This window comes from Semicossyphus pulcher, unplaced genomic scaffold (genome assembly GCF_022749685.1).
Source record: "Semicossyphus pulcher isolate SPU_LCO1_2020_fin unplaced genomic scaffold, fSemPul1.0.p SCAF_22, whole genome shotgun sequence".
Classification (NCBI taxonomy): Eukaryota; Metazoa; Chordata; class Actinopteri; order Labriformes; family Labridae; genus Semicossyphus; species Semicossyphus pulcher.
Genome location: NW_027211696.1, coordinates 381,131 through 396,889, shown reverse-complemented (window position 1 = coordinate 396,889; position 15,759 = coordinate 381,131).

Below are 15,759 nucleotides of genomic sequence, written 5' to 3'. Positions count from 1 at the left end.
GAGTACCTTTGATACATGCTGCAGGGACTACTAATGACCAGTACTTTGAGTGCATTTAGGAATGATGTAGGGAATAATAATGACAAGTACTTTGTGAGGTCATGCTCTAGAATGTTGGAGTACCTTTGATACATGCTGTAGGGACTACTAATGACCAGTACTTTTTGAGGTCATGGCCTAGAATGTTGGAGTGCCGTTGATGCATGATGTAGGGACTACGAATGACCAGTATTTAATGAGGTCATGGTCTAGAATGCTGGAGTCCTTTGATGCATGCTGTAGGGACTACTAATGACGAGTACTTTGTGATGTCATGGTCTAGAATGTTGGAGTACCTTTGATACATGCTGTAGGGACTGCTAATGACAAGTACTTTGCGAGGTCATGGCCTAGAATGTTGGACTACCTTTGATGCATGCTGTAGGGACTACTAATGACAAGCACTTTGTGAGGTCATGGTCTAGAAAATTGGAGTCCTTTGATGCATGCTGTAGTGACTCCTAATGATATCTCTTTGTGATGTCATGGTCTAGAATTTTGGAGCACCTTTGATGCATGATTTTGTGACTACTAATGACAAGTACTTTGTGATGTCATGCTGTTGAAAGTTGGGATATATTTGATGCATGCTGTAGGGACTACTACTGACAAGTACATTGTGATGTCATGGTCTAGAATGTTGGGATACATTTGGTGAAAGCTGTAGGGACTACTAATGACAAGTACTTTGTGAGGTCATGGTCTAGAATGTTGGAGTACCTTTGATGCGTGCTGTAGGGACTACTTATGGTATTGCTTTGTGATGTCATGGTCTAGAATGTTGGGATACATTTGATGCATGCTGTAGAGACTATTAATTATTTCACTTTATGTCATGCTCTAGAATGTTGGGATACATCTGATGCATACTGTAGAGATTTCTAATGACAAGTAATTTGTGATGTCATGGTCTAGAATGTTGGGACACATTTGATGCATGCTGTAGTGACTACGCATGATATCACTTTGTGATGTCATGCTCTGGAATGTTGGGATACATCTGGTGAATGCTGTAGGGACAACTAATGACAAGTACTTTGAGAGGTCATGGTCTAGAATGTTGGGAGGAATTTGATGCATGCTGTAGTGACTACGCATGATATCACTTTGTGATGTCATGCTCTGGAATGTTGGGGTACATTTGGTGCATGCTGTAGGGACTACTCATCACAAGTAGTTTGTGTTGTCATGCTCTAGAATGTTGGAGTACCTTTGATGCATGCTGTAGGGACTACTAATGACCAGTATTTAATGAGGTCATGGTCTAGAATGCTGGAGTCCTTTGATGCATGCTGTAGGGACTACTAATGACAAGTACTTGTGATGTCATTGTCTAGAATGTTGGAGTACCTTTGATACATGCTGTAGGGACTACTAATGACAAGTACTTTGCGAGGTCATGGCCTAGAATGTTGGTGTACCTTTGATGCATGCTGTAGGGAGAACCAATGACAAGTACTTCGTGAGGTCATGTTCTGGAAAGTTGGGATACATTTGGTGCATGCTGTAGGGACTACTAATGATTTCATTTTCATGATGTAATGCTCTGGAATATTGGGATACATCTGAAGCATATTGTAGGTACTTTTAATGACAAGTACTTTGTGCTGTCATGGTCTAGAATGTTGGGATACTTTTGATGCATGCTGTAGGGACTACGCATGATATCACTTCGTGATGTCATGTTCTGGAATGTTGGGATACATTTGGTGCATGCTGTAGGGACTGCTAATGACAAGCACGTTGTGGTGTCACGGTCTAGAATGTTGGTATACCTTTAATGCATGTTGTAGTGACTACTAGTTTTATCATTTCAAGATGTCATGGTCTAGAATATTGGGATACAGTTAATGCATGTGGTAGTGACTACTAGTTAAATCATTTCAAGGTGTCATGGTCTAGAATGTTGGAGTACCTTTGATGCATGCTGTAGGGACTACTAATGACAAGTACTTTGCGAGGTCATGCTCTGGAATGTTGAGATAGTTTAATACAGTCTGTAGTGACTACTAATGACAAGTAACTTGTGATGTCATGGTCTAGAATGTTGGGGTACATTTGATTCATACTGTAGTGACTACTAGTTACATCATTTCAAGATGTCATGGTCTAGAATGTTGGAGTACCTTTGATGCATGCTGTAGGGACTACTAATGACCAGTACTTTGTGAGGTCATGGTCTAGAATGTTGGAATACTTTTGATGCATGCTGTAGGGACTTCTTATGGTATTGCTTTGTGATGTCATGGTCTAGAATGTTGGGATACATTTGATGCATGATGTAGAGACTATTAATTATTTTACTTTGTGATGTCATGCTCTAGAATGTTGGGATACATCTGATGCATACTGTAGAGATTTCTAATGACAAGTACTTTATGATGTCATGGTCTAGAATGTTGGGACACATTTGATGCATGCTGTAGTGACTACGCATGATATCACTTTGTGATGTCATGCTCTGGAATGTTGGGGTACATTTGGTGCATGCTGTAGGGACTACTCATCACAAGTACTTCCTGATGTCATGCTCTAGAATGTTGGGGTACCTTTGATGCATGCTGTAGGGACTACGAATGACAAGTACTTTGTGATGTCATGGTCTAGAATGTTGGAGTACCTTTGATACATGCTTTAGGGACTACTAATGACCAGTACTTTGTGATGTCATGGTCTAGAAGGTTGAGGTACATTTGATGCATGCTGTAGTGACTACTAATGACAAGTAACTTGTGATGTCATGGTCTACAATGTTGGGATATGTTTGATGCATGCTGTAGGGACTACTAATGATATTGCTTTGTGATGTCATGGTCTAGAATGTTGGGATAAATTTGATGCATGCTGTAGGGACTATTAATGATATTACGTTGTGATGTCATGGTCTGGAATGTTGAGATACATCTGATGCATACAGTAGAGACTTCTAATGACAAGTACTTTGTGATGTCATGGTCTAGAATGTTGGGGTACATTTGGTGCATGCTGTAGGGACTACTCATCACAAGTACTTTGTGATGTCATGCTCTAGAATGTTGGGGTACCTTTGATGCATGATGTAGGGACTACTAATGACAAGTACTTTGTGAGATCATGGTCTAGAAAATTGTAGTCCTTTGATGCATGCTGTAGTGACTCCTAATGATATCTCTTTATGATGTCATGTTCTAGAATGTTGGGATATATTTGATGCAGGCTGTAGAGACTACTACTGACAAGTACATTGTGATGTCATGCCTTAGAATGTTGGGATACATTCGATGCATGCTGCAGTGCCTCCTAATGATGTCACTTTGTGATGTCATGGTCTAGAATGTTGGAATACCTTTGATGCATGCTGTAGGGACTACTAATTACATCATTTCAAGATGTCATGGTCTAGAATGTTGGGATACCTTTAATGCATGTTGTAGTGACTACTAGTGATATCATTTCAAGATGTCATGGTCTAGAATGTTGGGATACAATTATTGCATGTGGTAGTGACTACTAGTTAGATCATTTCAAGATGTCATGGTCTAGAATGTTGGAGTACATTTGATGCATGCTGTAGGGACTACTAATGACCAGTACTTTGTGAGGTCATGGTCTAGAATGTTGGAATACTTTTGATGCATGCTGTAGGGACTACTTATGGTATTGCTTTGTGAGGTCATGGTCTAGAATGTTGGAGTACCTTTGAAGCATGATGTAGGGAATAATAATGACAAGTACTTTTTGATGTCATGGTCTAGAATGTTGGGATACATTTGATGCATGCTGTAGTGACTACTAATGACAAGTAACTTGTGATGTCATGGTCTAGAATGTTGGGATATGTTTAATGCATGCTGTAGGGACTACTAATGATATTGCTTTGTGATGTCATGGTCTAGAATGTTGTGATACATTTGATGCATGCTGTAGGGACTATTAATGATATTACGTTTTGATGTCATGGTCTAGAATGTTGGAGTACCTTTGATGCATGATGTAGGGACTCCTATTGACAACTACTTTGTGATGTCATGCTCTAGAATGTTGGGATATATTCGATGCATGCTGCAGTGCCTCCTAATGATGTCACTTTGTGATGTCATGGTCTAGAATGTTGGAGTACCTTTGATACATGCTGTAGGGACTACTAATTATTTTACTTTGTGATGTCATGCTCTGGAATGTTGGGGTACATGTTGTGCAAGCTGTAGGGACTACTAATGACCAGTACTTTGTGAGGTCATGGTCTACAATGTTGGAGTACCTTTGATGCATGCTATAGGGACTCCTATTGATATCTCTTTGTGATGTCATGGTCTAGAATGTTGGGATACATTCGATGCATGCTGCAGTGCCTCCTAATGATTTCACTTTGTGATGTCATGGTCTAGAATGTTGGGATACATTTGGTGCAAGCTGTAGGGACTACTAAAGACAAGTACTTTGTGAGGTCATGGTCTAGAATGTTCGAGTACCTTTGAAGCATGATGTAGGGAATAATAATGACAAGTACTTTGTGATGCCATGGTCTAGAATGTTGGAGTACCTTTGATACATGCTGTAGGGTCTACTAATGACAAGTACTTTGTGATGTCATGGTCTAGAATGTTGGAATACTTTTAATGCATGCTGTAGGGACTACTAATGACAAGTACTTTGTGATGTCATGGTCTAGAATGTTGGGAGACATTGGATGCATGCTATAGGGACTCCTAATGATATCTCATTGTGATGTCATGGTCTAGAATGTTTGAGTACCTTTGATGCATGATGTAGGGACTACTAATGACAAGCACTTTGTGATGTCATGCTCTAGAATGTTGGGATACATTCGATGCATGCTGCAGTGCCTCCTACTGATGTCACTTTGTGATGTCATGGTCTAGAATGTTGGGATACATTTGATGCATGCTGTAGGGACTACGCATGATATCACTTTGTGATGTCATGCTCTGGAATGTTGGGGTACATTTGGTGCATGCTGTAGGGACTACTCATCACAAGTACTTTGTGATGTCATGCTCTTGCATGTTGAGGTACATTTGATGCATGCTGTAGTGACTATTAATGACAAGTAACTTGTGATGTCATGGTCTAGAATGTTGGGGTACATTTGATTCATGCTGTAGTGACTACTAGTTACATAATTTCAAGATATCATGGTCTAGAATGTTATGATACAATTAATGCATGTGGTAGTGACTACTAGTTACATCATTTCAAGGTGTCATGGTCTAGAATGTTGGGGTACATTTAGTGCATGCTGTAGTGACTACTAATTACATCATTTCAAGATGTCATGGTCTAGAATTTTGGAAAAATTTGATGCATGCTGTACTGACTATTTTATGATGTAATCCTCCGGAATGTTGGGATACATCTGATGCATACTGTAGAGACTTCTAATGACAAGTACTTTGTGATGTCATGCTCTAGAATTTTGGGATACTTTTGAAGCATGCTGTAGGGATTATTAATAATATTACTTTGTGAGGTCATGCTCTGGAATGTTGGGACAAATTTAATGCATGCTGTAGTGACTACGCATGATATCACTTTGTGATGTCATGCTCTGAAATGTTGGGGTACATTTGGTGCATGCTGTAGGGACTAGTTATGATATTGCTTTGTGATGTCATGGTCTAGAATGTTGAGGTACATTTGATGCATGCTGTAGAGACTATTAATTATTTTACTTTGTGATGTCATGCTCTAGAATGTTGGGGTACATTTGGTGCATGCTGTAGGGACTACTCATCACAAGTACTTACTGATGTCATGCTCTAGAATGTTGGGGTACCTTTGATGCATGCTGTAGGGACTACGAATGACAAGTACTTTGTGATGTCATGGTCTAGAATGTTGGAGTACCTTTGATACATGCTGTAGGGACTACTAATGACCAGTGCTTTGTGAGGTCATGGTCTAGAATGATGGAGTCCTTTGATGCATGCTGTAGGCACTACTAATGACAAGTACTTTGTGATGTCATGGTCTAGAATGTTGTAGTACCTTTGATACATGCTGTAGGGACTACTAATGACCAGTACTTTGTGAGGTCATGGTCTAGAATGCTGGAGTCCTTTGATGCATGCTGTAGGGACTACTAATGACAAGTACTTTGTGAGATCATGGTCTAGAAAGTTGGAGTCCTTTGATGCATGCTGTAGTGACTCCTAATGATATGTCTTTGTGATGTCATGTTCTAGAATGTTGGGATATAAATGATGCATGCTGTAGGGACTACTACTGACAAGTACATTGTGATGTCATGCCTTAGAATGTTGGGATACATTCGATGCATGCTGCAGTGCCTCCTAATGATGTCACTTTGTGATGTCATGGTCTAGAATGTTGGAGTACCTTTGATGCATGATGTAGGGACTCCTAATGACAACTACTTTGTGATGTCATGCTCTAGAATGTTGGGATATATTCGATGCATGCTGCAGTGCCTCCTAATGATGTCACTTTGTGATGTCATGGTCTAGAATGTTGGAGTACCTTTGATACATGCTGTAGGGACTACTAATGATAAGTAAGTTGTTATGTCATGCTCTGGAATGTTGAGATAGTTTAATATATGCTGTAGTGACAACTAATGATTTCATTATATGATGTCATGCTCTAGAATGTTGGGGTACATTTTGTGCAAGCTGTCGGGACTACTAATGACAAGTACTTTGTGATGTCATGGTCTAGAATGTTGGGATACATTTGATGCATGCTGTAGTGACTACGCAAGATATCTCTTCGTGATGTCATGGTCTAGAATGTTGGAGTACCTTTGATGCATGATGTAGGGACTACTAATGATGTCACTTTGTGATGTCATTGTCTAGAATGTTGGGATACATTTGATGCATGCTGTAAGGACTACTACTGACAAGTACATTGTGATGTCATGCTCTAGAATGTTGGGGTACATTTTGTGCAAGCTGTAGTGACCACTAATGACAAGTAACTTATGATGTCATGGTCTAGAATGTTGGACTACCTTTGTTGCATGCTGTAGGGACTACTAATGATATTGCTTTGTGATGTCATGGTCTAGAATGTTGGGATACATTTGATGCATGCTGTAGGGACTACGCATGTTATCACTTTGTGATGTCATGCTCTGGAATGTTGGGATATATTTGGTGCATGCTGTAGGGACTACTAATGACAAGTACTTTGTGAGGTCATGGTCTAGAATGTTGGAGTACCCTTGATGCATGCTGTAGGGACTATTAATTATTTTACTTTGTGATGTCATGCTCTGGAATGTTGGGGTACATGTTGTGCAAGCTGTAGGGACTACTAATGACCAGTACTTTGTGAGGTCATGGTCTACAATGTTGGAGTACCTTTGATGCATGCTATAGGGACTCCTATTGATATCTCTTTGTGATGTCATGGTCTAGAATGTTGGGATACATTCGATGCATGCTGCAGTGCCTCCTAATGATTTCACTTTGTGATGTCATGGTCTAGAATGTTGGGATACATCTGATGCATACAGTAAAGACTTCTAATGACAAGTACTTTGTGATGTCATGGTCTAGAATGTTGGGATACATTCAATGCATGCTGCAGTGCCTCCTAATGATGTCACTTTGTGATGTCATGTTCAAGAATGTTGGGATATATTTGATGCATGCTGTAGGGACTACTACTGACAAGTACATTGTGATGTCATGCTCTAGAATGTTGGGGTACATTTTGTGCAAGCTGTAGGGACTACTAATGACAAGTACTTTGTGAGGTCATGGTCTAGAATGTTGGAGTACCTTTGATGCATGATGTAGGGAATAATAATGACAAGAACTTTGTGATGTCATGGTCTAGAATGTTGGAATACTTTTGATGCATGCTGTAGGGACTACTGATGGTATTGCTTTGTGATGTCATGGTCTAGAATGTTGGGATACATTTGATGCATGATGTAGAGACTATTAATTATTTTATTTTGTGATGTCATGCTCTAGAATGTTGGGATAAATCTGATGCATACTGTAGAGATTTCTAATGACCAGTACTTTGTGAAGTCATGGTCTAGAATGTTGGGATACAATTAATGCATGTGGTAGTGACAACTAGTTACATCATTTCAAGGTGTCATGGTCTAGAATGTTGGAGTACCTTTGATGCATGCTGTAGGGACTACTAATGACCAGTACTTTGTGAAGTCATGGTCTAGAATGTTGGAATACTTTTGATGCATGCTGTAGGGAATACTTATGGTATTGCTTTCTGATGTCATGGTCTAGAATATTGGGATACATCTGATGCATAATGTAGAGATTTCTAATGACAAGTACTTTGTGATGTCATGGTCTAGAATGTTGGGACACATTTGATGCATGCCGTAGTGACTACGCATGATATCACTTTGTGATGTCATGCTCTGGAATGTTGGGATACATTCGATGCATGCTGCAGTGCCTCCTAATGATGTCACTTTGTGGTGTCATGGTCTAGAATGTTGGAATACCATTGATGCATGCTGGAGGGACTACTAATGACAAGTACTTTGTGATGTCATGGTCTAGAATGTTGGGATACATTTGATGCATGCTGTAGGGACTACGAATGACAAGTACTTTGTGATGTCATGGTCTAGAATGTTGGAGTACCTTTAATACATGCTGTAGGTACTACTAATGATATTGCTTTGTGATGTCATGTTCTAGAATGTTGGGATACATTTGATGCATGCTGTAGGGACTATTAATGATATTATGTTGTGATGTCATGCTCTGGAATGTTGGGGTACATTTGGTGCATGCTGTAGGGACTACTCATCACAAGTACTTTGTGATGTCATGCTCTAGAATGTTGGGGTACATTTTGTGCAAGCTGTAGGGACTACTAATGACAAGTACTTTGTGATGTCATGGTCTAGAATGTTGGAGTACCTTTGAAGCATGATGTAGGGAATAATAATGACAAGTACTTTGTGATGTCATGGACTAGAATGTTGGGATACATTTGATGCATGATGTAGAGACTATTAATTATTTTACTTTGTGATGTCATGCTCTAGAATGTTGGGATACATCTGATGCATACTGTAGAGATTTCTAATGACAAGTACTTTGTGATGTCATGCTCTAGAACGTTGGGGTACCTTTGATGCATGCTGTAGGGACTACGAATGACAAGTACTTTGTGATGTCATAATCTAGAATGTTGGAGTACCTTTGATACATGCTGTAGGGACTACTAATGATATTGCTTTGTGATGTCATGGTCTAGAATGTTGGGATACATTTGATGCATGCTGTAGGGACTATTAATGATATCACGTTGTGATGTCATGGTCTAGAATGTTGGAGTACCTTTGAAGCATGGTGTAGGGACAACTAATGACAAGTACTTTGAGAGGTCATGGTCTAGAATGTTGGAATACTTTTGATGCAAGCTGTAGGGACTACTAATGACAAGTACTTTGTGAGATTATGGTCTAGAAAGTTGGAGTCCTTTGATGCATGCTGTAGTGACTACTAATGACAAGTACTTTATGAGATCATGATCTAGAAAGTTTGAGTCCTTTGATGCATGCTGTAGTGACTCCTAATGATATCTCTTTGTGATGTCATGTTCTAGAATGTTGGAGTACCTTTGATGCATGATGAAGGCAATAATAATGACAAGTACTTTGTGATGTCATGGTCTAGAATGTTGGAATACTTTTGATGCATGCTGTAGGGACTACTTATGGTATTGCTTTGTGATGTCATGGTCTAGAATGTTGGGATAGATTTGATGCATGATGTAGAGACTATTAATTATTTTACTTTGTGATGTCACGCTCTAGAATGTTGGGATACATCTGATGCATACTGTAGAGATTTCTAATGACAAGTACTTTGTGATGTCATGGTCTAGAATGTTGGGACACAATTGATGCATGCTATAGGGACTCCTAATGATATCTCATTGTGATGTCATGGTCTAGAATGTTGGGGTACATTTGGTGCATGCTGTAGGGAATACTCATCACAAGTACTTTGTGATGTCATGCTCTAGAATGTTGGGGTACCTTTGATGCATGCTGTAGTGACTCCTAATGATATCTCTTTGTGATGTCATGGTCTAGAATGTTGGGATACATCTGATGCATTCTGTAGAGATTTCTAATGACAAGTACTTTGTGATGTCATGGTCTAGAATGTTGGGACACATTTGATGCATGATGTAGAGACTATTAATTATTTTACTTTGTGATGTCATGCTCTGGAATGTTGGGGTACATTTGGTGCATGCTGTAGGGACTACTCATCACAATTACTTTGTGATGTCATGCTCTAGAACGTTGGGGTACCTTTGATGCATGCTGTAGGGACTACGAATGACAAGTACTTTGTGATGTCATGGTCTAGAATGTTGGAGTACCTTTGATACATGCTGTAGGGACTACTAATGATATTGCTTTGTGATGTCATGGTCTAGAATGTTGGGATACATTTGATGCATGCTGTAGGGACTATTAATGATATTACGTTGTCATGTCATGCTCTGGAATGTTGACATACATCTGATGCATACAGTAGAGACTTCTAATGACAAGTACTTTGTGATGTCATGGTCTAGAATGTTGGAGTACCTTTAATGCATGATGTAGGGACTACTAATGACAACTATTTTGTGATGTCATGGTCTAGAATGTTGGGATACATTTGATGCATGCTGTAGGGACTACTACTGACAAGATTATTGTGATGTCATGCTCTAGAATGTTGGGGTACATTTTGTGCAAGCTGTAGGGACTTCTAATGACCAGTACTTTGTGAGGTCATGGTCTAGAATGCTGGAGTCCTTTGATGCATGCTGTAGGGACTACTAATGACAAGTACTTTGTGATGTCATGGTCCAGAATGTTGGAGTACCTTTGATACATGCTGTAGGGACTACTAATGACCAGTACTTTGTGATGTCATGGTCTAGAATGTTGGGGTACATTTGGTGCATGCTGTAGGGACTACTCATCACAAGAACTTTGTGATGTCATGGTCTAGAATGTTGGAGTACCTTTGATACATGCTGTAGGGACTACTAATGACCAGTACTTTGTGATGTCATGGTCTAGAATGTTGGGATATGTTTGATGCATGCTGTAGGGACTACTAATGATATTACGTTGTGATGTCATGCTCTGGAATGTTGAGATACATCTGATGCATACAGTAGAGACTTCTAATGACAAGTACTTTGTGAGGTCATGGTCTAGAATGTTGGAGTACCTTTGATGCATGCTGTAAGGACTACTAATGACAAGTACTTTGTGAGGTCATGGTCTAGAATGTTGGAGTACATTTTATGCGTGCTGTGGGGACTACTAATGATTTCATTTTATAATGTAATGCTCTGGAATATTGGGGTACATCTGAAGTATATTGTAGGTACTTTTAATGAAAAGTACTTTGTGATGTCATGCTCTAGAATGTTGGGGTACCTTTGATGCATGCTGTAGGGACTACGAATGACAAGTACTTTGTGATGTCATGGTCTAGAATGTTGGAGTACCTTTGATACATGCTGTAGGGACTACTGATGACCAGTACTTTGTGAGGTCATGGTCTAGAATGCTGGAGTCCTTTGATGCATGCTGTAGGGACTACTAATGACAACTACTTTGTGATGTCATGGTCTAGAATGTTGGAGTACCTTTGATACATGCTGTAGGGACTACTAATGACCAGTACTTTGTGATGTCATGGTCTAGAATGTTGAGGTACATTTGATGCATGCTGTAGTGACTACTAATGACAAGTAATTTGTGATGTCATGGTCTAGAATGTTGGGATATGTTTGATGCATGCTGTAGGGACTACTAATGATATTGCTTTGTGATGTCATGGTCTAGAATTTTGGGATACATTTGATGCATGCTGTAGGGACTATTAATGATATTACGTTGTGATGTCATGTTCTAGAATGTTGGGATACATTTGGTGCATGCTGTAGGGACTACTCATCACAAGTACTTTGTGATGTCATGCTCTAGAATGTTGGGAATTCCTTGGATGCATGCTGTAGGGACTACTAATGATATTGCTTTGTGATGTCATGCTCTGGAATGTTGGGGTACATTTGGTGCATGCTGTAGGGACTACTCATCACAAGTACTTTGTGATCTCATGCTCTAGAATGTTGGGGATTCCCTGGATGCATGCTGTAGGGACTACTGATGACAAGTACTTTCTGAGATCATGGTCTAAAAAGTTGGAGTCCTTTGATGCATGCTGTAGTGACTCCTAATGATATCTCTTTCTGATGTCATGTTCTAGAATGTTGGGATATATTTGATGCATGCTGTAGGGACTACTACTGACAAGTACATTGTGATGTCATGCCTTAGAATGTTGGGATACATTCGATGCATGCTGCAGTGCCTCCTAATGATGTCACTTTGTGATGTCATGGTCTAGAATGTTGAGGTACATTTGATGCATGCTGTAGTGACTACTAATGACAAGTAATTTGTGATGTCATGGTCTAGAATGTTGGGATATGTTTGATGCATGCTGTAGGGACTACTAATGATATTGCTTTGTGATGTCATGGTCTAGAATTTTGGGATACATTTGATGCATGCTGTAGGGACTATTAATGATATTACGTTGTGATGTCATGTTCTAGAATGTTGGGATACATTTGATGCATGCTGTAGGGACTATTAATGATATTATGTTGTGATGTCATGCTCTGGAATGTTGGGGTACATTTGGTGCATGCTGTAGGGACTACTCATCACAAGTACTTTGTGATGTCATGCTCTAGAATGTTGGGAATTCCTTGGATGCATGCTGTAGGGACTACTAATGATATTGCTTTGTGATGTCATGCTCTGGAATGTTGGGATACATCTGATGCATGCTGTAGTGACTACGCATGATATCACTTTGTGACGTCATGCTCTAGAATGTTGGGGTACATTTGGTGCATGCTGTAGGGACTACTCATCACAAGTACTTTGTGAGGTCATGCTCTAGAATGTTGGGGTACCTTTGATGCATGCTGTAGGGACTATTAATGATATTATGTTGTGATGTCATGCTCTGGAATGTTGAGATATTTTTGATGCATGCTGTACTGATTACTAATATTATCATTTTATAATGTAATTCTCTGGAATGTTGGGATACATCTGATGCATACAGTAGAGACTTCTAATGACAAGTACTTTGTGATGTCATGGTCTAGAATGTTGGGGTACATTTGGTGCATGCTGTAGGGACTACTCATCACAAGTACTTTGTGAGGTCATGCTCTAGAATGTTGGGGTACCTTTGATGCATGCTGTAGGGACTATTAATGATATTATGTTGTGATGTCATGCTCTGGAATGTTGAGATATTTTTGATGCATGCTGTACTGATTACTAATATTATCATTTTATAATGTAATTCTCTGGAATGTTGGGATACATCTGATGCATACAGTAGAGACTTCTAATGACAAGTACTTTGTGATGTCATGGTCTAGAATGTTGGGGTACATTTTGTGCAAGCTGTAGGGACTACTAATGACAAGTACTTTGTGAGGTCATGGTCTAGAATGTTGGAGTACCTTTGAAGCATGATGTAGGGAATAATAATGACAAGTACTTTGTGATGTCATGCTCTAGAATGTTGGGATACATCTGATGCATACCGTAGAGACTTCTAATGACAAGTACTTTGTGATGTCATGGTCTAGAATGTTGGGATACATTTGATGCATGCTGTAGTGACTACGCATGATATCACTTTGTGATGTCATGCTCTAGAATGTTGGGGTACATTTGGTGCATGCTGTAGGGAATACTCATCACAAGTACTTTGTGATGTCATGGTCTAGAATGTTGGGGTACCTTTGATGCATGCTGTAGGGACTATTAATTATATTATGTTGTGATGTCATGCTCTGGAATGTTGAGATATTTTTGATGCATCCTGTACTGATTACTAATGTTATCATTGTATAATGTAATTCTCTGGAATGTTGGGATACATCTGATGCATACACTAGAGACTTCTAATGACAAGTACTTTGTGATGTCATGGTCTAGAATGTTGGGGTACATTTGGTGCATGCTGTAGGGACTACTCATCACAAGGGCTTTGTGATGTCATGGTCTAGAAAGTTGGAGTCCTTTGATGCATGCTGTAGTGACTCCCAATGATATCTCTTTGTGATGTTATGTTCTAGAATGTTGGGATATATTTGATGCATGCTGTAGGGACTACTACTGACAAGTACATTGTGATGTCATGCCTTAGAATGTTGGGATACATTCGATGCATGATGCAGTGCCTCCTAATGATGTCACTTTGTGATGTCATGGTCTAGAATGTTGAGGTACATTTGATGCATGCTGTAGTGACTACTAATGACAAATAACTTGTGATGTCATGGTCTAGAATTTTGGGATATGTTTGATGCGTGCTGTAGGGACTACTAACGATATTGCTTTGTGATGTCATGCTCTGGAATGTTGGGATACATCTGATGCATACAGTAGAGACTTCTAATGACAAGTACTTTGTGATGTCATGCTCTAGAATGTTGGGGTACCTTTGATGCATGCTGTAGGGACTATTAATGATATTATGTTGTGATGTCATGCTCTGGAATGTTGAGATATTTTTGATGCATGCTGTACTGATTACTAATGTTCTCATTTTATAATGTAATTCTCTGAAATGTTGGGATACATCTGATGCATACAGTAGAGACTTCTAATGACAAGTACTTTGTGATGTCATGGTCTAGAATGTTGGGGTACATTTGGTGCATGCTGTAGGGACTACTCATCACAAGTACTTTGTGATGTCATGCTCTAGAATGTTGGGGATTCCTTGGATGCATGCTGTAGGGACTACTAATGACAAGTACTTTGTGAGATCATGGTCTAGAAAGTTGGAGTCCTTTGATGCATGCTGTAGTGACTCCTAATGATATCTCTTTGTGATGTCATGGTCTAGAATGTTGGGATATATTTGATGCATGCTGTAGGGACTACTACTGACAAGTACATTGTGATGTCATGCCTTAGAATGTTGGGATACATTCGATGCATGCTGCAGTGCCTCCTAATGATGTCACTTTGTGATGTCATGGTTTAGAATGTTGGGATATATTTGATGCATGCTGTAGGGACTACTACTGACAAGTACATTGTGATGTCATGCTCTAGAATGTTGGGGTACATTTTGTGCAAGCTATAGGGACTACTAATGACCAGTACTTTGTGAGGTCATGGTCTAGAATGTTGGAGTACCTTTGAAGCATGCTGTAGGGACTACTGATGACCAGTACTTTGTGATGTCATGGTCTAGAATGCTGGGATACATTTGATGCATGCTGTAGGGACTACGCATGATATCACTTTGTGATGTCATGCTCTGGAATGTTGGGATACATTTGGTGCATGCTGTAGGGACAACTAATGACAAGTACTTTGAGAGGTCATGGTCAAGAATGTTGGAATACTTTTGATGCATGCTGTAGGGACTACTTATGGTATTGCTTTGTGATGTCATGGTCTAGAATGTTGGGATACATTTGATGCATGATGTAGAGACTATTAATTATTTTACTTTGTCATGTCATGCTCTAGAATGTTGGGACACATTTGATGCATGCTGTAGTAATTACGCATGATATCACTTTGTGATGTCATGCTCTAGAATGTTGGGGTACATTTTGTGCAAGCTGTAGGGACTACTAATGACAAGTACTTTGTGAGGTCATGGTCTAGAATGTTGGAGTACC